Genomic DNA, 24,695 nt, shown 5'->3' with positions numbered 1-24,695 from the left:
AGTAATTTCATTCCTATTCCCCGTACATCACTAAGGTGGATGAACCACATTTAACTTTTCTTTGTCAAGGCTTGATCATAAAGGGAATCAGTTTCTTCTTGAGTACGGTTTAGGCTATACTAAACATTATTTCTCTGGAGACTGATCTAAGTCCTCAGTTTCAAGTCTATGACAAAATTGGTCTATTTTTCCCAGGACAAACACTGTGTGGCTTTTACAAGAATGAGGACATCTCTTTTCCAATCTTACGTAGGTCTGCACATACGTTTCAGTATATGAAGATTTTTAGACCGTCAGAAGAGCTATGTAGATGTCCAGGATATGCTCTGTGTGGACAAGAGAATGAGGAAGTGGAAGACCTGAGTTTTCTTGCTGCATGAACACTTACATTCAAATCACCAGATGGACTTACTAAATGTGCTAATTCTTGGGCATTATTCAAACTTGCTAGGGGTAGGACCCAAGATTCCTTCTCAATAGGAGTCCCAGGAGAATCTTATACATATTAAAATTCAGAAAGCATTGCTAGTCCTTCTTTCCTTTTTGAAAACTTATCCAAAGAGTTTGCTATGGAACTTCTTTATCATATTTGTGTCTGGAGACATCTATAACTAAACTCATCATAACTGTACTATGTTTTTGCTTTATGGACTATAAAATGGTGGAGGATAGGATTTTCTTCCCATGCATGATAGTAAATTTTTATACTACCAAGTCATCTTATAATAGAGTCCTACTGAATTCTCACATGCCCTATTGTTTTCATTCATGGGATGATGCATAGTCAATAAGGATTTCCTTACCTGGGCATTCATGGCTCCTTGGAAGCCATACCAGTATATAGTGGAGAGGAATGGTAGAGTGGCCTCATTCTTAGAGACTGAATCGGAGACACCAAAGTCTCAACTTGCTCCAGAAAAAATCTATTTGGAAACACTAGGAATCTTTAGTGATGGAAAGGGTTGAGATATACCTTAGGAAGTTGGGAGTGTGGATGCTGGATGCAGTTGGTCAGGCAGAAGAGATGTGAGCAGTAAACGGAGGTCAAAGGCGATAGTCTGCCTAGAAAAATGACATCATGCAGCCATATACTGGAAGTCTAAATATGTGCTTCTTCACTGTAGAGTATTTAGACAAATACATGCAGTGTCCCTTTTAACCTGGGATACTTCTGACTTTGACTTCTTGTCTCATTGACGTAATCAATCACAGTTCTTTCAATCTCAAAGGTGTTGCAATTTGGATAAAATATGTTTTGAGGGACAGGCCTTTGGTAGTTGTTAAGACTCCACTTGAGATACCCATATCCCATGTTAGCATACCTAGAATGGAGCTCCAACTCTACTCCAGATTCCAGCTTCCTGCTAATGTGTACCCCGAGGAGACAGCAGGAGGTAACTCATTTAATTACTCATGTGGAAGGTCTGGACTGTGTTCCAGGCTCCTGGCTTTGACCTGTCGATGTCCCAGCTTCTTCAGGCATCTGGATAGAGTCAACAGATCGGAGATCTCTCTTGCTTGCTCTTGCTCTCTCTCTATTTTTCAAATAAATGTTAAAATTAATTAAAATATGCTATACTTGTACAGTAATATCTAGTCTCCCCATCACTTCTGCTGGTCTTTAAAATATGACATGTATCCTATGCTACTAATAAAAGCACACCATATCCCTTTATTCCTCTACCATTGCTTAGCCTTAGAAAGCATTTTTTTTTTTAGCACAATTCCAGTTTATTCCATTTGTTCTTTCAACACAAAACTTTAACACAGTATTATTTAGCATTCGGATGTCCACCAACTAGGATACTCATGAGGGACCCAATTGTGTAGAAAGTATGACATTGTGAAAAAAATGAACTCAAATACATCAAAAAGCACAAAGCACTAGTCTTCCTCCAGGTGACTTGAGATTCTGAAGGCAGTGACACTGAGAGAAGGAAATGACAGGTCCCACTGAGCAAGAGAAGAATTATATGAAAGAGAAGGGTTTTAGAACAGGAAGATGGGGGACAAAAAAGACAAATCTGAACAGCCTCAGAAGTTTGCCTCTAGCCATCCCTGATAATCCCAGAAACCTTTAACTTCTTCATAATAACTATTTTCTTAGTAAAAGTTGTTTATAATTCAGAGCATCCAAAATGTTTAGAGATTAGATTTTTATCAAATCATTAATAAACATAGTTTGATAGCTTTTCATAGTTATTAAATAACTTACATCTTTATTTTGATTTATCTGGTTTTAACATTTTTAACATCCCTCCCACTTTGGTAACAGTCTAAATATCACTAATGACATATCAGAAAAAAAATTCCTACCTTTCCAGGTGATGTTGGGATTCCATAATTATAGAAAATTGGACATCTCCAGGTAAATAAAGTAATCACCATGGGCTTTATTAGGTTTGGGAGTCAGAAAAAGAAAGTAAAATGAAAGAGACTAATATTTAGTAGTTTTAAATTTGTGGAAAAAATGACACTTTCTTAAAACTAAGTTCCCTTGTCCCTGCCAGAAAGTGTCTCTGAGAAAATAAACATATGCACCCCCTCCAAAAAAAAAAAAAAAAAGTGAGAACAGGGCTTTTTTTTTTTTTTTCATTTAATTTGCTGTTTGTTTCTAAAAAAAGTCCATCCCCACATAAGTCACTTGGAATTCATTTGGTCTACATCCTGGACTGCACGTAGGGAGGGGAAAAAAATGCCTGGGATCTGAGATGAGGAATGTGGTAGGGCATGGGAATTGCGATGTCGTGGTGGTCACCAGAGCATATTTTGGCTTTTCTTAAAACAAGCAAGCACCGTTGGACCTCTGGAATACTAGCAAATTAGTCCCGCTATCAGGCTACCTATCAGAGGCTGGATGCCTGAGAAAAAGTGTGTGGGTTTGTAGCTGCAGCCCGAGGCCTTGGCAGGCTCTTCTGTCAGCCCCTGACTGCTCTCTGACTTCCAGTACTGCTCAGCGACCTTTGCCCCTATCTGGTGTACTGTTACAGTTCATTTCAATAATTAAACAGTTTGGAGATGGCAAGACTTTTGTGTTGTCAAGAGAAAATCAGGGCAGTGGCTTTTTCTGAATACTGAAATCAGGAGTGTTTGGGTTTAATTATATTAGCTGGTGCCTGTTCATTAATTTTCCCAATCACAGGGAGACATGTTTGCCAGAAAGATTGGCAACGGGTTAAAGAGGTTTATTAAGGCAGGGCATTTCAAAGGAAAGGTATCCGAACTCTGACAAAATCAGATGTCTGAAATTTCAATCAAGCGTCCTGGGTTCCAATGGCAGCTTCACTCCATGAAGTAAGACAGCTTCCCTCCCATCTGGAATGCCAAGTTGCTCTGAACACCAGGCTAAGTCACTGGGTGCCAGTTCCAAATATGCTGATTTCCCAATGCCAGAAAAATAAACTGTTCCCTTTGAACTTCAAGTAATTGGTAGATGTGGCACTTCTGAAAAGTCTCTTGCATCCTCACTTACTACTGCTTGTTGAAGCTTCATCACCTCCTTTCTTCAAGAAGAAAAACAAGGCAAAATAATATACTTAGAGAAACCAGTAAATTTGCCATTTTTGCTACTTTAGCAAAAATGTTAAGCCTTCAACTTTTGTTGGGGGTATCCTGGAAGCTTTGCTTATTTTTCCCCATTTGGAGGACTTAATGTGTACCTTAATGCCCCCTTTCATTATCGGCCTGGACTTCTTCCCAGCTCTTCCTGCTGACTCTGAACCTATCCTGGTTATTTGTGGTCATGGCTGGCTCTTGGTCATTCAGACATGTTTGTGGCTTATAAGAGTATTAAATTAGATGCTACAGCCCCCTAGGTCTACGCCCTATATCCTGACAAAATCTGTCTTGCCCACAGACCTCTGCCTGCTTCCCTGTTCTCTTGCATTATCAATTTGCTTTGTGACACTAAGAAAGGCATAGTACCTGTCTCTACTCACAATGAAAGTGACCAAATCAGAATCATTCAAAGATGTCCTACTGATCTTTTTTTTAATTTCTAAGGATGCAGCTCACAAAGAGTCACTGTACTCTCAACCAGTAATATTGCTTATGCTGAAGCAATGGCTATTATAGCCCAGTACTTCTACCAATTTCAGCTGATGAATTCTATTTCTTCCCGATTAGCTGAACATTAAATTGAGACTATTAGAGTGTGCATGATCTTTCCCATAAGTCATCTGTAACTCCTGTGGATTCTTGAGAGAAAATACTTGAGAGTTAAGGAAATGAGTTTTAGAGCTGGGTAAATTAGGCTCACATTCTAACCCATCCTAATGTTATCTGTTGGACTTTGGGCAAGTCATGTAATGTATATCACTATTTTCTCATCTGTGAAATGGACTGATAATACATACAGTGCCTACCTCAGAGAGTTTTTGAGTCATCAAATAAATAAAATATGCTTATAGAATCATGTTTCATCACATTGCAATAAATACCAGTTCTTTCTATTATACATCATGACACGAGCTGATTTCTACTACAGGACTCAAGGCTCTGAACTTGAAGTTTTATAACTGGTTTTCATTCCTTTGTAATTTTTTTTTTAAGAATAAGACTCGAGATCTCTTCATTTCTATATCATTGCAGTGCTTTCTATGGTTAATCAACACTTGTTAAATGTATGGATGCATGATGGAGATATGAATGTGTGGCAGGACAGATGGGTGTATGCAAGGGTATCCAGTACTGTGGTTTGCTGAATGATCGGTTTAGATGGTGAGGGGTTTCCCTAGTGACATCTCTTTTTATCAATTCCTTCTGTTGTTCAGGCTGTGCTGCCTTTCCAAGCTTTAACATGTTCCATGCTTTGCTTTCTTCCCCTTTCTTATCACATTTTCCCCCTTTTTAGTTCTTTTAAATAACTGGTTATCTAATTTGATCACTAAGTGAAAGAGGCTTTATGTGCTACAACTTTTAGATAGCTTGTATATTTATCAGAGGTTTTTTTTTTTTTTTTTTCTCACGGCTTCATTCCAAGGAAGTGACTAATATGGGAATTTCAGTAAGGCTGTTAGAAAAAGCATTTTCTGTAGGAGGCTTTTGAACTTCTTTAAATAATACCCAATAAACATCTGCTTCTCTACCTGGGGCTAAAACTGACCCTGAACAGTACTTTGTTCCAATACATGAACAGCTAAATAAACTCATTTTGGGTGAAAAGATAGGGAGTAAATATTGAAAGACTAATGCCACCAGGAAGCCCTTGTTTCAAATGCTGAGTTGTCATTTAGCAATATATTTAACACATGCAGTTTAGCCTTCCTTTCCCACCCTCAGGGAAGTGAATCCAGAGTGTCAACATGAAATATTTAAGTCTCACATTCTCCAGGTATACACAAGCCAAATCTTGCAATGTTGTTGGCGACTTCTCAGAGTTGCAAAATAGTAGAGAAATTTTCAAGTGAATGACTCTCTGACTATCTTAAGAATATCCTTTATTCCTACTTGTTCTTTCCAACTTGCTGTTTCAACACTGGTGGAAGGTCAAAGTGGAACTCAGACAAGTGTCACATATCTCCCTGAGGCACCAGGTGTATAATAAAGATTTTCTGATATTAAAAATACCATGGATGAAGCAGGTATTGAATGAAAACTCTAATGTTTAATATTCACCCTGTTGGAATATTTATAAACCAGGTTGGGAAAATGGCTGTATTGGTTTTCTAAATGCCTAGTTAAAGGCTGTTAGTTACTAAAAGCATACGTAAAGCATGGTTCAAAGGATCCTCAGACCACAGAAGAAGATAATGTGGAAGGGAGAGTGATATCACTGGCAACACCCTTTCTTTTTTTATTTAAATTTTTTATTTGTATACATGCAACAAATTTCATGTATCCCCTATGTAGCTGTAAGTACATAATGACACTTCCCACCCTGTCTTCCCTCCCGCCCTTCCTCTTGCTTCCTTTCTTATTTTTCTTTTAATTTTCGCGATAATGTACTTTTTTCTTTGAGAACAAGTTTTATCATTAATCAGTATCACTGGCAACGCCCTTTCATTGTAAGCAATCCCTGCTCATTGTGGATGCTGTGAAAAAGTCTGGGAAAGAAGATGTAGAGGAGAAAGAGAAAGCGATCTCACTATCACACATGATGAAACAGTAAGGACAGAAGGGAAAAGAAAAATCATCACAGGAGGTTAAAAAGGAACACAGGAGAGAGAAATACCCCCAGTCAGACACAGGGACAGAGAGAATGGTTAGCAGAAGGTCTAACTGCAGAAAGAGGTAACAGTGTGATAATTAGGGAACAGAGAGTACAGATGCACTGCTTATCTACTATGTTGTGAGCTGAGGAGGTATTTTTGCTTCATATTTCATAAAAGAGGAAATTGGGGATCATAGAGCTAAAACCACACACCTCAGGTCAATATTAAGTAAAAACAGACCCAGCATCCCAAAGCACTTTGGCTCCACCTAATTTTTTTCTGTACCTTCCACAGTTTTTTCTTTACTGTCTGCCTCTCAGCAAGGGCCTTTGATTTGGCTGTAACATGTTCCTGGGCGTCCTAGCAAAAGATGGAGACTCCATGGGGAGGAGTATGGTGTGGTAAAGGAGAGGCTGTCAGAGCAATGATAGATGCCTTAGTTCCAGGACAAGCTTTGTCACCAACTAGCTATGCGCTCTTAACCGCTAGTCCAGGTTCCTTTCTTCCTCATCTGTGAAATGAGGGGCTGGGGACTCAATGTTGTCTTAAGGTAGCTTTTGGCCCTGGTATACTGTGTTTCAGTTGAATAAATGGAAGTGAATGTAACTGGTGAGAGATGGGTTCTAGAAATCATCTGTGAATTCACTCCTGAGCTAGTCAGATCATGAGGAGAAAGCGTTTACATTTATATTGCATGAAGTGAATGCACAAAAACACATGAGCGGACTGAATAAATATGAAATTCAGAAGACAGATATTTCAAAATGTTTTGGACAGCATTGGAAAGGAATGAGAAAGGACGTCGGTAGGAGAAAGGTTGAGTCAACGTTTTCCTCCCTTTGGGAAACAGCTGCACTGCTGATGTTGCTTTCCTTGTAACAGAACTGTGTTCTGATTTCAGAAGATGGAACCATTTGTTGTGTTTCCTTCTTCACTCTACTAGCTCCAGTGAATAGATTATATCACTATCAAGGTAATTCCATCGTCTTTATTTTCTCACTTGATGTAATCAGCTCAAATATTCATGATTAATCTAATCTATCTTTGTAGTCAATTCTCAGACTGCTAAACCAAGTTATATGCACATTCAGTCTAATCATCAGACCTTAAATATCTAACATACTTTGTAAGTTTCTAGACTATTTTCTACATCAAAAATTCACTTAGATGCTTTTTGTAATGAGGGGAATATCAATAAATAGCTTAACTTACAAATATTTTATGAAATTTGATTTCTACAAAATTGTATAATAAAAATAAGCAGATTTCACCCTTCTCACTTACATACAATGATGCACAGAGAAGTTAACACTCTTGCTATAGTTGGCCAGGTTAATTTGTAAGAGCACATATCTAGAACCCAGGTACTCAAATACAATGTCAGCTCTCCCTGGGTTATTGCTTGTTCAGTGTACTGCTTTGTACTTGAGAGAGTAGTGGGGATATCACAAAATTAAAACACCAGCAAAAGATATTGGTTGGGATGGGAAATATCAAGATTTAAACAGTTCTGGGTGTCAGTGTGAACTTCATTACTCATTACTCAATCTCTCTAAAATGTTTTCTTTACTTGTAAAATGTAAATAATTACTCATAACTTGCAAGATTGTTGTCCAACAGAATTAAGTTTATATCTTTGAAAATACTTTATAAATTATATGGTCTATACAAATTATACATTCTATTATGACTTGCAAATTTTCAATACCTAGATTTTGTCACAAAGCAGTAATACATATAATTTCAAATATTTAATATTTCTCTTCATTTTCAAACATATATTTTCAGTACTTATAACATGACCATATTATCATTTGGAAAATTAGCATTTAGAATTTGATCTAGTGTCTATATTACCAGTTATGCCACAGCACTGGCCCCCACAAAGATCTATTGAATGACTATTAATTTAAGATAGTATGCACATTATGTTGGATAGAAAAATACAAGAATAAAGAAAAGCTTATGATTCTTGTCTTTGATCTTTCACAATGTTCAAAAGAGAAATACAGAAAAAGAAAGGACTGTGTAAATTATAGGAACATTAAGTTTAAAATTCAGCTCAGGGGCCAGCATTGTGGCAGAGCATGTTAATTTCCTGTCTGTGACATTGGCATCCCATATGAGTATTGCTTCAGGTCGGGGCTGCTCCACTTCCCACCCAGCTCCCTGCCAATGCTCCCTGGAAAGCAGTAGAGGATGGCACGAGTACTTGGGTCCCTATCATTCATATGGGCAACCTAGATAGAGTTCCCTGATCCTGATTTCAGCTTTGCTTACTCCAGCCATAGTGGCTGTCAGAGGAGTAAGCCAGCCCTCTCTCTCTCTCTTTCTCTCTCTCTCTCTCTCTTTCTACCTTTCTTTTTCTTTCTCTGCCTTTCAAATAAATAAAAATAAGTCCCTTTAAAAACAAAATAGAACTCAGCTCATCTGGTTTGGAACTAGCAGGGAATTCAATTCGTGCACGAGAATTTCCCTGTTAGGTAGCATTTGAGAAGTATCTCACATCCTCAAGAGCTGGGTCTAGGTAGGATGCTTTCATTGTTTCCATTAGTATCACAGATTAGAAACATACTGTAAAAATACTTTAATTTCTGAGGAAGCAAGAGAGAGAGACGAAGAGAGGGAGAGAGAGGAGGGGGACACAATATTTAGCTACACAATCATGATGGTAAAGGAACATAGTACATTTTTGTTCTGCTCAGCTCCTTGAACAAAGAGGATTTGAAAGAGGGATGGTAGAAGGAAGAGACAGATCACAAAAAGGAGAGAGAAATGTTAGTACTACCTGCCAAGTAGATCAAATGGGGAAAAAAAAAAAGCCCTCAAAATTCCCCTTGCCCCAGACCAATGATACCCCTGTATGTGTGTGAGTGGGGGCTGGAGGTTTCAGTAAGGTGGGTGACAGAGCTGTCACTTTCCTGGACAAATTCCCCAAAAGTATGTTTTCAGAAAGCTATTCAGTTACAAAGACTTCAAACTATTTGAAACCATAAAACAACTGGAATAACACCCTTACAATGAATATTTATTTATGTGTTTTTAAATAACTTTCAGGAATGTACAATTAATTAAATCCAGACAAAATTTAAAGAATAAAAGAAAGCTAAAAGGATTTCTATTTTCTTCACACAACTCTTCAGTCTGCCTTGCTTGTCTACTTTGGAAAGCACTGGTTGAGACTGAAGTGGAAACGCATTAGAGATTTCAGGAGAAAGGAAAGAAGGACCTGCTTTGTAGCTCCTCAAACGTCACTGATTCAAATAGAAATGTAAGGGTCACGGTTTTTTGAAGGATCATATATATTTTTAACTACTGGTTCCTCTGCCAGTCAATAGCATAAAACTCATTCCTTCCCACAAGTCTATCCTGATACTTTCTCACCTACTTGCTTAGGGTCATAGCAGGAAATCCAGGCATAGAGTGGACATCATGCCGTATAAGGAGAGAAATGTCCAAAGAGCAATTTAAACATGTTTGGTTGCACACAATATCTCCTTTCCCCGTGCATCATAAACTCACAGTGCTGTAAACAAAATGCAACAAAATTAGTAATGTGTTTGTGGTTTGGAAAGATGGAAGATTAAAGGAAAAGGACTTTGAGGAGCCCAAGGCCAATGTAAAGGTATAACTTTAGAGGTTTTTTATGATTTATTTATTTATTTGAAAGGCCAAGTTACAGAGAGGCAGAGGCAGAGAGGTCTTTCATCCGCTGGTTCACTCCCCAGATGGCAATGGCTAGTGCTGTGCCTATCCGAAGCCAGCAGCCAGGTGTCTCCTCTGGGTCTCCCACGTGAGTGCAGAGGCTGGAGAACCTGGGCCATCTTCCATTGCTTTCCCAGGCCATAGCAGAGAGCTGGATCGGAAGTCAAGCAGCCAGGACTTGAACCGATGCCCATATGGGATGCCAGCACTGCAGGCAGTGGCTTTACCCACTATGCCACAGCACTGGCCCCAAGGTATAAATTTAAATATCAGGTCAGTGAGTAACAATTCAGAAAGATACCATAAATCAAATAATAAATGAGTCAAAAACCATTTAAAGAAATTTTGGGCTGGGTTTTGGACTAATTTTTTATTTCTGTGAAATAATGTGTGTGTGTGTGTGTGTGTGTGTGTGTAAGGCATGAGCCAGAAACTGAGGAGGTTATTTTCTTGGACAAAAAACAATAGGAAAATTACTAATCTAGCTTAATTTACAAAAAAGCTCTATGAAGGCTGGCTCTTGGGTCTTTAGGTTAGAGACCTAACCTATCAGGGAGAGCAGATATAGCACAACAATACTGTAACTATTATTGTGACACACAAGTGACCAAACCAAAAGCCTTTCCTAGATACCTATTTTCAGGTTGAGTGACCTCTTTAAGTAATGAATTGCCTCAGTATACTTCCTGTTACTTAGTTTATAGCCAGAATTAAGATACTAAAATCATTCCATCCCATGCCCTCCACGCATTCTTGCAAAAAATTAACTGGACTTGTAATTGTCATATATATATTTCTACCATGTGGCAAAGATCAGGATTGTTAAATTCAGCCTCTCACCTGTACTGTATGATTTCTAAGATGCATGTAGAAGAGAGAATACACAGATGCATATAACCTGATTAGCAATTTCAGAGACAAATGAATGCCTTATGTAGTCCTTTAATGATGAACCAAACTGGCCAATGTGTGAGACTCTGTGATTACTTTGTCAATATGAAATTAGATTAAAGAAGAGCACAGATCCTGCCAGGATAGTGGGAGGGTAGAAAGAGAAGTGTCATCTGGTAGACAGGCCACTCCAAAGAGCTTTCTAGATATAAGTAGCAGCTACTGTCAAATATCTCACTCTCAGAAAGATAAAATCAGTGACACCTCCCCCCCCCCCACACACAAACAGGTATCAGTATTGCCTGTCCTGAGGACAGGTTGTGAATAAGGGCAAGACATGGCCAGTGTGGTGAGTACACAACAATGTCTTCTACTGTTTACAGCAGAATATGATACTTTTTCATTTGCCTGAGATTTACAACTTTTAAAAGTCAGTTGCAATCTTCAAGGATTAAATCCATTCATATTTAAGGAGTAAAAGATGTACCAAATTGGAATATTATCATTGATTAAAATAAAAGATAAAACATCAATTAAAATATTATCTTCTAAAAATAGTATCATCTATAAAAATATGGAATTGAGAATACATTTTCCTATCACTTTTAGATCATGCATAGAAATATGTTTTTCCATAAATTTATATTAAAGGAGTATTTGGGAAACTTCTAGATTCCTTAATTCCTGATCCAGGATGCAAACATAGATTTGATCTCATATTGCATTTCTATTCTGTTCATGGCTTCCTGAAACATATACTGAAAATGATTCATATATCATAAGATTTCCATGATTAATTTTCTGTGTCTGCCATTGGTGTGAAAACAGGGAGCCGTAGTATGTTTTTGTGTATTTGACATTCAAGAAGAATGGGAGTAGAAAGTGAAAAGGAAGGAAGAGAATAAGAAAGGCTGCTGAACATTTGTGGAATATAGACAGTATGATGAGGAAGGAACAACATATGAAGAAAGAACAGCTTCCCGAGGAGAGGGGCTTGGCTTATGCTTCAAGATAGCATGACAAAAAAGGATCAGATACTCAATGCAAAACAACTTCAACATTTTTGTGTCAAAAAGCTCAAATCCACAAACACTTAAAAGGAACAAATCACAAGCTCACATAAGTACAAGCTTGTGGCTCTTTGATGTAGAACAAGTTCAGGAAAAAGCTTTTGGAGGCCTATGAGTGAGTTTTCCCAAAGGATTTTAAAAGGACAGAGTGCTGGGCCAGTGCACATTCCTTCTCACGGTCTCCTTTACCTTTTCCCTGCTTCCTTTCTCATGTCTTGTTGTTTATGCTGGACATTTAGGGCTTCTTCCTTTTAACAAATTCTTTAGCCTTTGACTTGCCTGTCACCACAGAATTTTATGCTTTTGTTACAAGGCAGTGAGCTTGCTCCACACACAGTCCACATTGAGCAAAACCCCCTTCAAAAGCCCCCCAAATGATGGCATTGTCCTTGCTAATGTATGCTCAGAGAATGAAACAATCTGTTTCATTCCCTGTGTTAGAACAGCTGGAATGAAATGAATAGAGGGGGCTGAGCAGTTCTGAGAAATCTTTGATAATAGAGAAGTACAAGTGTTCCCCGTCAACAGTAGGATGATAATTTCTGTGGTATGAATGATGTAACCAAGTAGTTGTATATTACTGCCCCATTCTTTCTTGTCCCAAGGCACCCTTGGAAACGCGATGCTACATCTCAATGGGATTTTCCAGTACAAAGATTCTTTTCAAATAACATAATTGTGGATACACACCATTCCTACAGAGGTAAGTATACTGAAGATGTGCCAAAACATTAGGGCAGAAATTTGGTTCCCATGGCATACAAACAGGAATCCAAGTACTTGGAGCAATAAATAAAATTTTTGTAGACTACAAGATTATAAAGTATGCATTCTCTGTACAATTCAAATTGCTTGCTTGTTTGTTTTGAAGCAAAACAATCTGATACATAAGAGAGAAAAATATTCAGGAATTCAGAATGTTATTGATTCATAGCTGAAACTGATGTTTCTGTAGTTCTCTAATAATATATTAAATCAATGGGTGATAAGTAATGACAAAAAGAGATAAAATATCTTAATGTTGGTTAAATTTTTATTCCATTAACTTACTAAGACTAAACAACATGAAAAACCATGAGCAAAATAAAAATAGTGTGTTATTCCATTTTGTGTTACTATAACAAAATGCCTAACTCTGGGTAATGTATATAGAAAAGAGATTTGTTGGCTCACAATTCTGGTAGCTGGAAAGTCCAAATAGCATTCTGGCTGCATCACAATATAAGGTAGATGTGACAAAAAACCAACTGCACCTGACAGGAAACTGAAATGACATGTATACAAACAATGGAGCAAGAGTGGGCAGGAGCCAACCTGGCTCTTTGGTAACAACCTCATTTTTTGAGAACTAGTCTATTTTTTTTAAAGATTTGTTTTATTTATTTGAAAGACAGAATTACAGGGAGAGGTAGAGCCAGAGAGAGATGTTGGTCTCTCATCTGCTAATTCACTCCCCAAATGACTACCGCAGCCAGAGTTGAGCTGATCCAAAACTAGGAACCAGGAGCTTCTTCCAGGTCTCCCACTTGGGTGCTGGAGCCCAAGGACTTGGGCCGTCTTCTACTGCTTTTTCATGCCATAACAGAGAGCTGGATTGAAAGTGGAGCAGCTGGGTTTCAAACTGACTCCCATATGGGATGCTGCCTCTGCAGGTCTGGGTTCAACTCACTGCGCCACAGTGGCAGCCGAGAACTAATCTATTTTTTGAGTCTTCACAAGACCAACACTTTTCCCTTCAAAGGGCAGTCATGAGTCAATCATCTCCCATTAGGCCCCACCACATTTCAATACCCACTACTCAAGCTTCCATCACATGAAACTTTGGAGGACAAGCCATCCCCAAACCATAGGCAACAATAACAAAAAGTCTAACAATCTAAGACTCAATAAACATAAAGTCCAAGAGAAGAAAACAGTGTAACAGTTGGAGCAGAGGGAGCACAAATTAATAAAAAGAGAGCTGGGTGTCGAATTTCTGTAGATCATGTCATAACACAGCAGTTGAGTAAACCTGTCTTTAGACATGTGAAGGTCTACTATGCAGAATACATTATGGACATGATTTTAATGATGCCAGGGGAAAAATTAGCACTAATGTGTAAATAATAAAGGAGCAGATACAAGGTCCAGATAAGAAAGAAAATTGTAGCTATATTTACCCAATGGTAATAATGACCACTTCTTGAGAACAGGAGTTCTCCAGTGCACATTGTAGTTAAGGAAGTCCAAAGAACTCTCTGACATAATCCCTGAATTCCTGTGGCCATAGCCCTGAAACTGGCAGGTACAGTTTGTACTTGAGGAAGTTTATTCATTTGGGAGCACTCTGAGGCATGAATATATGACTCTTATGTCAGAGAATGGGAGTAAAGGTAGGATCTGGATGGAGGGTCACTGTTTAGAACTATAGGATTTAATACACTCTTATTTGGATCTAGCATTAATTTCTTCTCTATTTTTTTTTCCTGCTGATGTCACTCTGATTTTCCTCTATTCCTTTGTTTAAAGATTTATTTTATTTTTTTAAAGGCAGAGATACAGAGAGAGAGATAGAGATCTTTCATCTGCAGGTTCACTCCCCAAAATGGACACAATGGACAGGAATGGACCAGGCCAAAGCCAGGAGCCTGGAGCTCCAATTGGGTCACTTGAATGATGGAGGGACCCAAGTATTTGGACCATCTTTTGCTGCTTTGTGAGGTGTATTAGAAGCGAGCTGGATAGGAAGTGGAGCAGCCAGGACATAATCTGACATCCATATTAAATGAAGCCATTGCAGGCTGCAGTTTAACCTGCTGTGCCACAACACTAGCCCCTCCTATATTTTTTTAAATTTATTTATTTGACAGGTAGAGTTATAGACAGTGAGAGAGAGAGACAGAGAGAAAGGTCTTCCTTCCATTGGTTCACTCCCCAAATGGCTGTCATGGCTGGCGAGCTGCCTATCTGAAGCCAGGAGCCAGGTGCATCTTCCTGGTCTCCCATGTGGGTGCAGGGGCCCAAGCACTTGGGCCATCCTCCACTGCCCTCCCGGGCCACAGCAGAGAGCTGGACTGGAAGAGGAGCAAGCAGGACTAGAACCTGGCGCCCATATAGGATGCTGGCGTTGCAGGTGGAGGATTAACCAAGTGAGCCACGGCGCTGGCCCTCTCCTATATTCTTAATTCAATCAGTTAGGATTCACATTTCCCAGTTCTGGGGGAAATTTCGTGACATGGATTGTTCAGTAAAACAACTGCACTTCATGGCTGCAGTGACTGTGTGAGCAATGAGTATGTGACTCACAACTAGTTAGAGTCAAAGAGATGTAATGAGAAGGAGTGTCTTGCAATGACAGAGACAATATATTAACAAAGTTGGAGGAACTAAGAAAAATAGAATTTGGGGTCCTGGAGTCTTAAGGTAGGAAAACATTATAGGCTTTTCAATATCTCATTTTTAATTGTAAAAAAATAATAAATCTTATGAACTCAACCCTTAACGAAGGAAGGAAACCAGTATATGTTCTTTTCCCCTGATTGCAGTGTTTCTTAATGTTTTACATAGTAAGATATAAGTAGAACACAATAGCACACATTTTATATCCGAAAGGCAAAGAAAGAATTGTTATAGCAAGCCGAGACGATGGGCCCAGGATTCTAGATTCTCTTTGAATAGAAGTCCTTAATGCCCTGGGCTTCCTGTCAACTTAAAGCCACTAATAAAGGTAGTTCTGAAGTTTGGGCACTTTTAGACTAAATTTAGTAGACAAGTGGCTCAACAGGAAATGGAACTCTTATTTTTTCCCCCAGCCTATTCTATTTTGAGGCTTCTGAATAAAAAGATAGAACAGCATTTTAGTTATTTCCACCTGCTTTCTGAGATAAACATAAATCTGTTCATATAGGATTATCTGATTTAGATTTTTTTTTTTAATTTTAAAGATAGGTACGCCATATAATCCAATGGTTTAGAATCTTCTCCTAAAGGTTTTAAACACATGTCTCACCTTGCCTTAGTTTAATCTTCTGTCAAATACAACCTTAGCTGATAGGACCTGTGATTTTGAAATAACAATGCACTAAATCTAGAAAGTTACAGTTGAGGATTATAAAGATAAGAAAATACAAATTTTCCTTTTATTTCAGAAATCATACAGATTATACACATGGAAATTATAAATAAACATCATATCCATATTTTCTCTCTGTCACTCCTTAATAACAACACATTATGAAACCAAAGAGGCAAAACGAAAGTCAAACTGTGGTTGAGATAACCGAATTATTTATAATTGTGTAGTTTAAAGTGGAAGCTTGATTTAGAATTCAGTGACTCAGGGATATAGTTCTGGCTCCAATTCTATGTTCTCTGCCAATAGGCAGTCTAGACCAAGGCTTTTCAGACTCACAGGACAACTGGAATCACTGACAGAGGTTCTTTAATATATATATTCTGGATGGACCTCATGCCCAGATAGCCTAATTCAGAAAGAATAGGGTGGGGTTCATGTATTGCATTCCAACTACGGCTGATCTGTTGGTCTTTGAAAAAAATCACTGGTTTAGAAATCAGATATTCTCATCTTTATCATCAAAGATCTGAGTAGTCCATCAATTATAGGCTGGAGAGTACAAAGTGACAGATTTCCACTGCTTAAAGGATAATAGATTTCCCTTTAGAAGTTCTAACTTTAAATATTAAAAAAGATGAATTGACTCTTACAGGCACATTGGGAGACATGTAGAAGTAATATTGGATCTATTTCCCAGACGCGGAAATAGAAGCAGTGGGGGCATCTAAAGTCACCCAACTGAAAGTTAGGCCTAATTTAGGCCTAATTTTGCTTCACAATTCGGAGTCTATTGTCTTTTGTTTATTCTTCATAGCTTTTTATAAATGAACAATAAATAACCCTTCTACAACTTGTAATAATTCATGGTATTCAGAAAAGGAATTCTGTATTTCTGGGGTCACATGTATCCCTCCAGTATGACTTTCTGGTAGAGGCAAGTAATAGTTAAGACATAAAAACAAAAATGAAGAAGCAAAACACAAGATAATTCACATTTTTTGGAAGAAGTCACTTGTTATCTTTGAAGGTATTAACAGGGCTAACAAGACAGCCACAGTCTAGACTCTTCTTTTGGAACTGTTGGCCTTTATAAATTCTTGTGTAATTTTTTTCTTTAATTGAGATGAGACACCGGATATGAACAAATTTAGCCAGCATTGCAGTTCTACAGCATTTGTCTGAACCTAATTATTGTCCACACGATCGACTGCTTGCTTTTACTTCACCTTCAGTATCTCAGCTGTTAGAAAGGAAATCCCTGAACATTCCCCGATCAAGTTCTTGTTTCATGCTTGTAAGTTAATATTGAGATACTAAGCCAGAAGGTGGAGGCATTGTTAGTGACAACTAAAATTAAAAACAAAATGAGAATTAATGTTTCTTTAGCTGTCAATGGGGACTTCTCTGAGAAAACCTTGGTATATAATTCGTTGCTATATTGTGCTATCAAAGATTGCATCCACTTGCTCATTTTCAATAAATACCAACCATGTGGTATACAATAGGATTACAGGCCATACAATAGTCCAGACCTCATGATGCCCTTTGTTTAACTTTTTTGTTCAAGTATACTTTTCTAGATAGTATCACATAATGTTTAAATATGAAAATAACATATAAATATATTATTTGATCTACTTAATTTTTTTAAAAGTTTTATTTATTTAATTGGAAGGCAGGGTTACAGAGAGAGAGAGAGAGAGAGAGATCTTCCATCTGCTGGTTCACTCCCCAAATAGTCACAATGGCTGAGGCTCAGTCAGGTCATAGCCAGGAGCCAGGAGCTTCATCTGGGTATCCCACTTGGCAGGGGCCTAAGTACTTGGCCATAAACAACTGCTTTTCTCAGGCCATTAGTAGGTTAAAGTAGAGAAACCTTTCAAATAAATAACATTAGATAAAAATTTAAGTTACCTGATTTGATATAAGCATCAGGGCTCAGTGTACTACAGATTTATGAGCTTCAGTGTGGAAAAGGTCAGAATAGCTGTACTTTCTGGACAGTTGTACCCAGGCCAAGTATCCCTGGTCACAAGCCACCACGGTAAGTTGGGTCTGATAGTAAAATCTTACAGATAGTAAGGAGGGTGAGTAGTGTCCAGTATTAGCTGCTTTACTAAGATGTTGAAGGTTTTGCAATAAATGTGATAGACAACAATTTCACTAGCCAGGTGCAGAGTTAGTTCATTGTATCACTTTGAACATAGATTTTTTTTTTGCCTCTATAGGAATCCTTTTCAGGTTCCAAGGGATAAGACTATGTAGCACAAACTGGTATTTTTGCCTTGGGAGAGAATTGAGTGGTTTATATGACAGCATAGTGAATATTCTTAGAAGACAAAACTGTGGGTTGGTAGCCCTACATCATTACATTTCTTTTTCTTTTTTTTCTTTTTCTTTTTCTTTTTTTTTTTTTTTTTTTTTTTTTTTTTTTTTTTTTTGACAGGCAGAGTGGACAGAGAGACAGAGAGAAAGATCTTCCTTTTGCCGTTGCTTCACCCTCTAATGGCCGCTGCGGCCGGCGCACTGCGCTGATCCGATGACAGGAGCCAGGTACTTATCCTGGTCTCCCATGGGGTGCAGGGCCCAAGCACTCGGGCCATCCTCCACTGCACTCCCTGGCCACAGCAGAGAGCTGGCCTGGAAGAGGAGCAACCAGCATCATTACATTTCATACCGGATTCACTGATCTTATTATAGATAATTGGCTTATTATTATGATCATTATTATTTGAAAGGCAGAGATACAGAGACAGAGAAAGGGAGAAGGAAGAAGTAAAGAGAGGGAGAGGGAGAGAGAGAAAGAGGTGGGGAGAGAAAAAGAGAGAGCGAAAGAGAGATAGAGAGAGATCTCCAATTTGCTGGTGAACAACCCAAATGCCCACAATGGATGGTACTTGGCCGGGTTCAAGGCTCACTAACTGGGGACTTCATTTAGGTCTCCCATGTGGGTAGCAGGAACCCATTACTTGAACCATTATCTGCTGCTTTCCTATAGTATGCTTTAGCAGGAAGCTTTATAAGAAGTGGAGCCAGTATTTGAACCTGGCACTCTTATATGATTTCTGGGTTACTAAAGGAAACACAAGTAATTCTTCTTGTGGTAGAATTGTTGTCCTGACTGTGTCAATGTCAGTATTTTGGTCATGATCTGGTACCACAGATTTGCAGATGATACTATTGAGGGTCAGTGTAGGCAAAGTGAGCATGGAGATTCCTTTATATTATTTCTTCCAACTTTATATCTATCTATAACTTTATTAAAATAAAAAAGTTTAATTAAAAAGGTTAGAAACAAATCTAACTTTCTCATAAATCTGGGAAAATTTTATTTGGAAGTTTTAAAAAATCAATTTTTACATATCCTCTGATATTTTGAATTTGTTCTTATCACAGGTAAATAGCACAAAAAAGTAAGATTAAATATATATAAAAAGTAAAATTAATGTATATATAATATTAATACATCATCATTGGTACTTTTAGGTTTAATATAAAATTTTCCATTAAAACAAATAATCTGTGCAATGCAAAAAGAGTTATTAGGAATTATTATTAGCTTTTCATGTAGTGTTTTAAAACATCTGATGTGATAATTGCTAACTTTTTGTATTATTCAGACTCTGGCTCAAATTTTATTACCAAGGTAATTTGTTCTGATAGTCTGTGTATTGCAGCATTGCTTATTAGGTGGTTGAGACTTTTACAAACCCTTAGCTTTCTCATTATATCAACCCTTGAACACCATATGCTTTATCTATTCTCTAAAGGATATTGGTTTCAATTTTGTTCCTGATTTAGAGTTATGGCAACAAGGATTTTTATGATCAAGAATTGATAGGTAGGGACCAGTGTTATGGTGCAGTGGATTAAGCCACCACTTGTAAAACCAGATCCTATCCCATGTTGAAGTGACAGGTACAGTCCTGGCTATACCACTTCTGGTTTAGCTTCCTGAAATGTGCCTGAGAAGGCAGCAGAATGGCCCTGATAATCACATGAGAGACCAGCATGGAATTCCTGGAACCTAACTTCAACCTCTCTCTTGAGGCAATTTAAGGACTGAATCAATGGATGGAAGATCTCTCTCTCTCTCTCTCTCTCTTTCAGTCTCTCTGTTTCTGTTTTGCTATTTGTCATTATGCCTTTCAAATAAACAAATGAACAATTTTTAAAAAATGATAAATATTAAAAGGAAAGACACTATTTACTTTGGATTTTTCCTCCTTCTTTCTTCCTTTTTCCTTCCTTCCATCCTTCTGTCTTTCATTCATATTTCTCTTTTATTCAAACCACTTTCTTAGGGATCTCCTTGTTATTTGATGGGTAGTATACATTATTTTTACCCAGGACCAATATATTTTGCAACTGATGAGGGCAAAAATCCACATTTTTTTTAATGAACAGTACATTATCATGCTGAGTTGTCATATGAGACCAGGGAACTTCTTCTTGTTCAAACTCATGAGGTTAGAAAAAAAACATGCAAATTAAGTGTGAAACATAAATTCTTCTGAAAACAAACAAGAACAGCAACATTAAAAGAACAGGGTCATCAAGGGAAATTCAAATGCAGGACACAGCTGTGCAAAGCCTTAGAAAGTAAAGAGTAACAACATATGTGTAAAGAAAGAACAGATTCCATTGAAAAAATGCTCAATGAAGAAAGAAATGGACTAAATCTATTTTTATTTAGAGAAGATCATTATAAGATATTTTAATTACTTTTTAAAAATGTCTTTAAGGTACAACTTCCATTCTAATAACACAATCAAGTTGTGCTTTAACTTTGTTGAATTGCCTTTATAGCAAAGGGATGTATAAAATCAATATGCTGTCATTTCACGTAATCAGAGAAGAGTTTACCATTTATATGACCATAAATTTAACAATCTTTTATTCCTGTACTATGTGATGGGCATTAGCGGTTTGCAATTAGAAAGGCATAGTCCTCAACTTCCATGCCCCTAAAATCTTGTAAGTACTCCTTACAAAAGGAGTACTGAATGTCAAATGTAAACAATGATTATTGTGAGCCCACTGTAGATATAGAGGAGTACCTAAGTTAAACCACAGATATTAATGTTATATTAAGTTTTGAAGGGAAACAAGAGTTATTCTAATGGGGGAAAATCCCCTATGGAGATGGCTATGGTTGGTGTGGGAGGAGAGGTTACTGACATTTCCTGGCAGAGGGACCCATGTGAGAGTGTGGTCTGCAATAGCTTAAAGCATTCTGAAACAAAAACGATTATTTGAAGGTACGCCAGAGGATATACCTTGGTGGTCAGAAGAGGAACTAGAGATGACCTTCTGTGATAAACTGAGGATTTATATTATAAAGCAGGAGAATTAATTGAAAGATGTCAGGATGGGAGGAATAATGATCTGATCTGCATTTCAGAAAGCTATCCCTGCCATCACACAGAATGGTGGGTGGGTTTAAAGTCCCAAGCAGGTGGTAAAATAATCATGGAGGTTGCTTCAATAATGTTCTGTTCTTTCTTTCTTTCTTTCTTTCTTTCTTTCTTTCTTTCTTTCTTTCTTTCTTTCTTTCTTTCTTTTTTTCAGACAGAGTGGACAGTGAGAGAGAGAGACAGAGAGAAAGGTCTTCCTTTGCTGTTGGTTCGCCCTCCAATGGCCGCCGTGGCTAGCGTGCTGCGGCTGGAGCACCGCGCTGATCCAATGGCAGGAGCCAGGTACTTATCCTGGTCTTGCAGGGTGCAGGGCCCAAGGACTTGGGTCATCCTCCACTGCACTCCCTGGCCATAGCAGAGAGCTGGCCTGGAAGAGGGGCAACCGGGACAGAATCCGGCGCCCCGACCGGGACTAGAACCCGGTGCTCCGCAAGGCGGAGCATTAGCCTAGTGAGCCGCGGCACCAGCCTGTTGTTTCTAGTATCTGTGGTTAATAAGGAGTTCTCATTTGCAAAATTGTGACAATCATTGTTGTATCCACTTAGTGCCTTTCTCCTACTCTGCTCCAATAGTTGGCTTTGTGCAAGCTACATTTGCTAGGGCCCTTTGGCCACAGGATTTTCAGAAATATTTTTGCCAATTAGGGTTATTGGAGGGAGATGGCAGAACAGGAAAACAAGAAATGGAGAGAAGCCAGAGTATTTCTTCAAACCTTTAATTTCATCATAGTTTAGGAGTCATCATTCTTTTTTTTTTTTTTTAAGTATTTTAAATTGAGTCACAAGAATTACTGAGTTGTGTGATGAAACACCTCTAAAAAAGAGACATTTGAACAAGATTGAATTCTGTTAAGTTTCAATATAAAGTAATAAGGTGTCTTTAGGCCTCAGGTTTGGAGTGAGGGCTAACAGCTAACCTGAAAAAAGAAATGGGTTTCATGCACTGTCTTGTTGGAAGTCATTCAAATTATAATCTAGACTATTCTGGGACCATTTCAGGGTTACGTTCCTATTACATCACCAATTGTCCTAAGATTTCCAGTACCCTGATATTTCTCTCTGTATTTACTTTATGACCCCATTTCTCTGCTTCCTCTTTTGTCCCTATAAGGTAGACAGGGAGCTAATAGTACAGCTCTTTGGACAGGGTAACACAGGAGTCAGTCTACAAAAGAGCAATCAGAGGACTTCATGTTTACCAGGGAAACCAGAATTGAGGATTGAAGGAAGCATCGTAACTTTGGAATTGGGAGTCATGCACTAATTTTTGGAACTATAAAATATATACCCAGAAAAGGTATTACCAACATAGGGGAATTCGAAAACCATGGATTTCCCATGTAGATGTGGAAGAGGAGGAATTTTGTGGAGGTAAAATTGAGGAAGATGTGCAATAAGAAGACATTTCTTGTTAAATTCTAGTATTTTGTCAAAATCAGTGTTCTGTTGAGTTGTTATATAATTGTTTTTGTCTTGTTTTGTTTTCATGTTTAGATTATACATAATTCTGTCAGTCAGAAAAATACTACAACAGCCAGATACAACAGAGGACGAAGACTTGGACAGAGTGCAAATTTCTGCTACATGGACAAAAAAATTACCTGGAACAATAACACCAGCAACAACAAAAATAGATCCTAGAATAACACAACATTCTTTATTTTAAATATTAAGAATCTCTTAGTGCCTGGGTCACTCAGTAAATATTAGTGCATAATAAAATTGGCTTAATGAATGAGTAGTGCAAAAATCACAAAATGCATTTCTTCTGTAGCCCTTGGATGAAAACATACTTATTAAGACTTCTGCTTGAAAAAAAAAAAAAACTTACATTCTTTTATTTATCCCCTCAACCAAGTAGTTTCCAGCATGTACTCCAAAACCAAATTGTTAATATTATTTTTAATGAATGTTTTTCTTACTGGGTTTAAAGAATAAATCAAATTTATAGACACCTCAAAGCTATCCAAAAATATTTGTCCTTGAATTGCTGAGGTGTGAGCAATGTAATCATCTTTTGACATCTTCACTTACTTCCCAAGGTGTAATGTTGTCCTTTTTCATTTTAGTGATGAATATTCGATGTATATGATGGGAGGGTCAACTTGAATTTTTTTAATGATAAAAAAATACAAAGTACCATTGGCAAAACCATTTTATCTTTTCAAAACTGTGGCACAATAGATAGAATATTTCAATGGGAAGATGTTAGCTTAAAGTGTGCATTGTTTGGAAAAGGAGTTAATTAACAACTTATTAATTGGATAGAAAATCTGAAACTGTTGTACTTCTAGCAAATACATAATTTTCTTCAAGTATTATTAAAGCGTTTTTGTTGTACCTATTAAAGATTCTTGTCTCTAAGTTAATTTCATTATGCTAATAAGCTATCATCGTTACAGAACCTAAGCTTTGATCCATGTTAATTGTCGTGATCTTCAAAGACAAAGTCACCACTTACTTTAAATGAATTTTACATCTTTTTAAAGAATCACACGGAAATTAGGGGAAGTAATTAATTTTTTATTATGTGTCTCAATATTTTTAAGGGAGGAAGTCAATGGTATTGGCTAGAATTCATTTTAACATTTAACTAGGGAAAACAGCATGAGGCAAAAAAACCGTTCAGATGCAAAAGATTAAAGAAAATTTGAAACTGGGACCTAATTTGTCTTGATAAACTTTGGTGTTTAATATGCTTCTTTTGTTCTCAGTGTGAAACTGCAGGGTTTTGATTTGTAAAAACTTTTTGAAGAATTAATTCTTTCTAATTTTTATTCATTTCTTTGCCTTTTCTTTACAGTAAGACAGACATGTTGACCTTCAAACCATAATACTTTTAAATATCTATGAACTTACAAGGTTAAATCTATTAGTGCTCTAATATTGCTATTGTATACTCACAGTGTATGTTTCTTCTGATGCAGATAAGACCTAGTTATTCCCATATTACAGCTAGTTACTTGAACCTTATGAGGTTTAAACAAATAATGCTATTTAATTATTTGCATTTCTCTGTATAACCAAAGAAGGTCAAGTTTGGAAATATTAACTGTTTCATTTCATTAAAAATTTTTTGTATGAACATAAAAAACACTTTAAGAGCGTTTATGAAGTGGTTAACTATTCACTGCGTCCCTTTTAGAACCAGAGTGATTTGTCAATTAGAGGAATTCTTTAAAGCCACTGTCAAACTAGATCAAAATCTGGATCAAAAATGAGAAAGGCAAAAGCATTATTGGGTATATTTTGCCTTAATCATTCAGAGACAAGGCGTTAACTTTCAAATTTATAATTTTATAGTCATTTATACTATATTAAAGCTACCTGACATTCTTTTAGGAAAGACATAGAATAGAAAACATATATTGCAGTTCAAATAAACTTAAAAAAAAAAAAAACAAGCA

The 24,695-nt window shown here is 37.4% G+C and overlaps 2 long non-coding RNA genes across 2 annotated transcripts; one reads left to right on the top strand and one right to left on the bottom strand.

Annotated features, from left to right (window-relative positions):
* Positions 1-444: 444 nt before the first annotated feature.
* LOC138848999 (uncharacterized) lies at positions 445-2,920 on the bottom strand. Its single transcript, XR_011387298.2, has 2 exons — positions 2,317-2,920; positions 445-1,535 (listed from the first exon to the last, which is right to left on the bottom strand). It is a non-coding gene; the product is annotated as an uncharacterized LOC138848999 (long non-coding RNA).
* A 3,919-nt stretch (positions 2,921-6,839) lies between these two features.
* On the top strand, positions 6,840-23,637 carry LOC127491614 (uncharacterized). The gene is made up of 3 exons (XR_007920405.2): positions 6,840-7,125; positions 12,424-12,521; positions 22,783-23,637. It is a non-coding gene; the product is annotated as an uncharacterized LOC127491614 (long non-coding RNA).
* The last annotated feature ends 1,058 nt before the right edge of the window (positions 23,638-24,695 follow it).

Source organism: Oryctolagus cuniculus, chromosome 3 (genome assembly GCF_051225735.1).
Source record: "Oryctolagus cuniculus isolate XC-2025 breed Fujian yellow rabbit chromosome 3, ASM5122573v1, whole genome shotgun sequence".
NCBI lineage: Eukaryota > Metazoa > Chordata > Mammalia > Lagomorpha > Leporidae > Oryctolagus > Oryctolagus cuniculus.
This window is presented reverse-complemented; position numbering and strand designations above follow the sequence as displayed.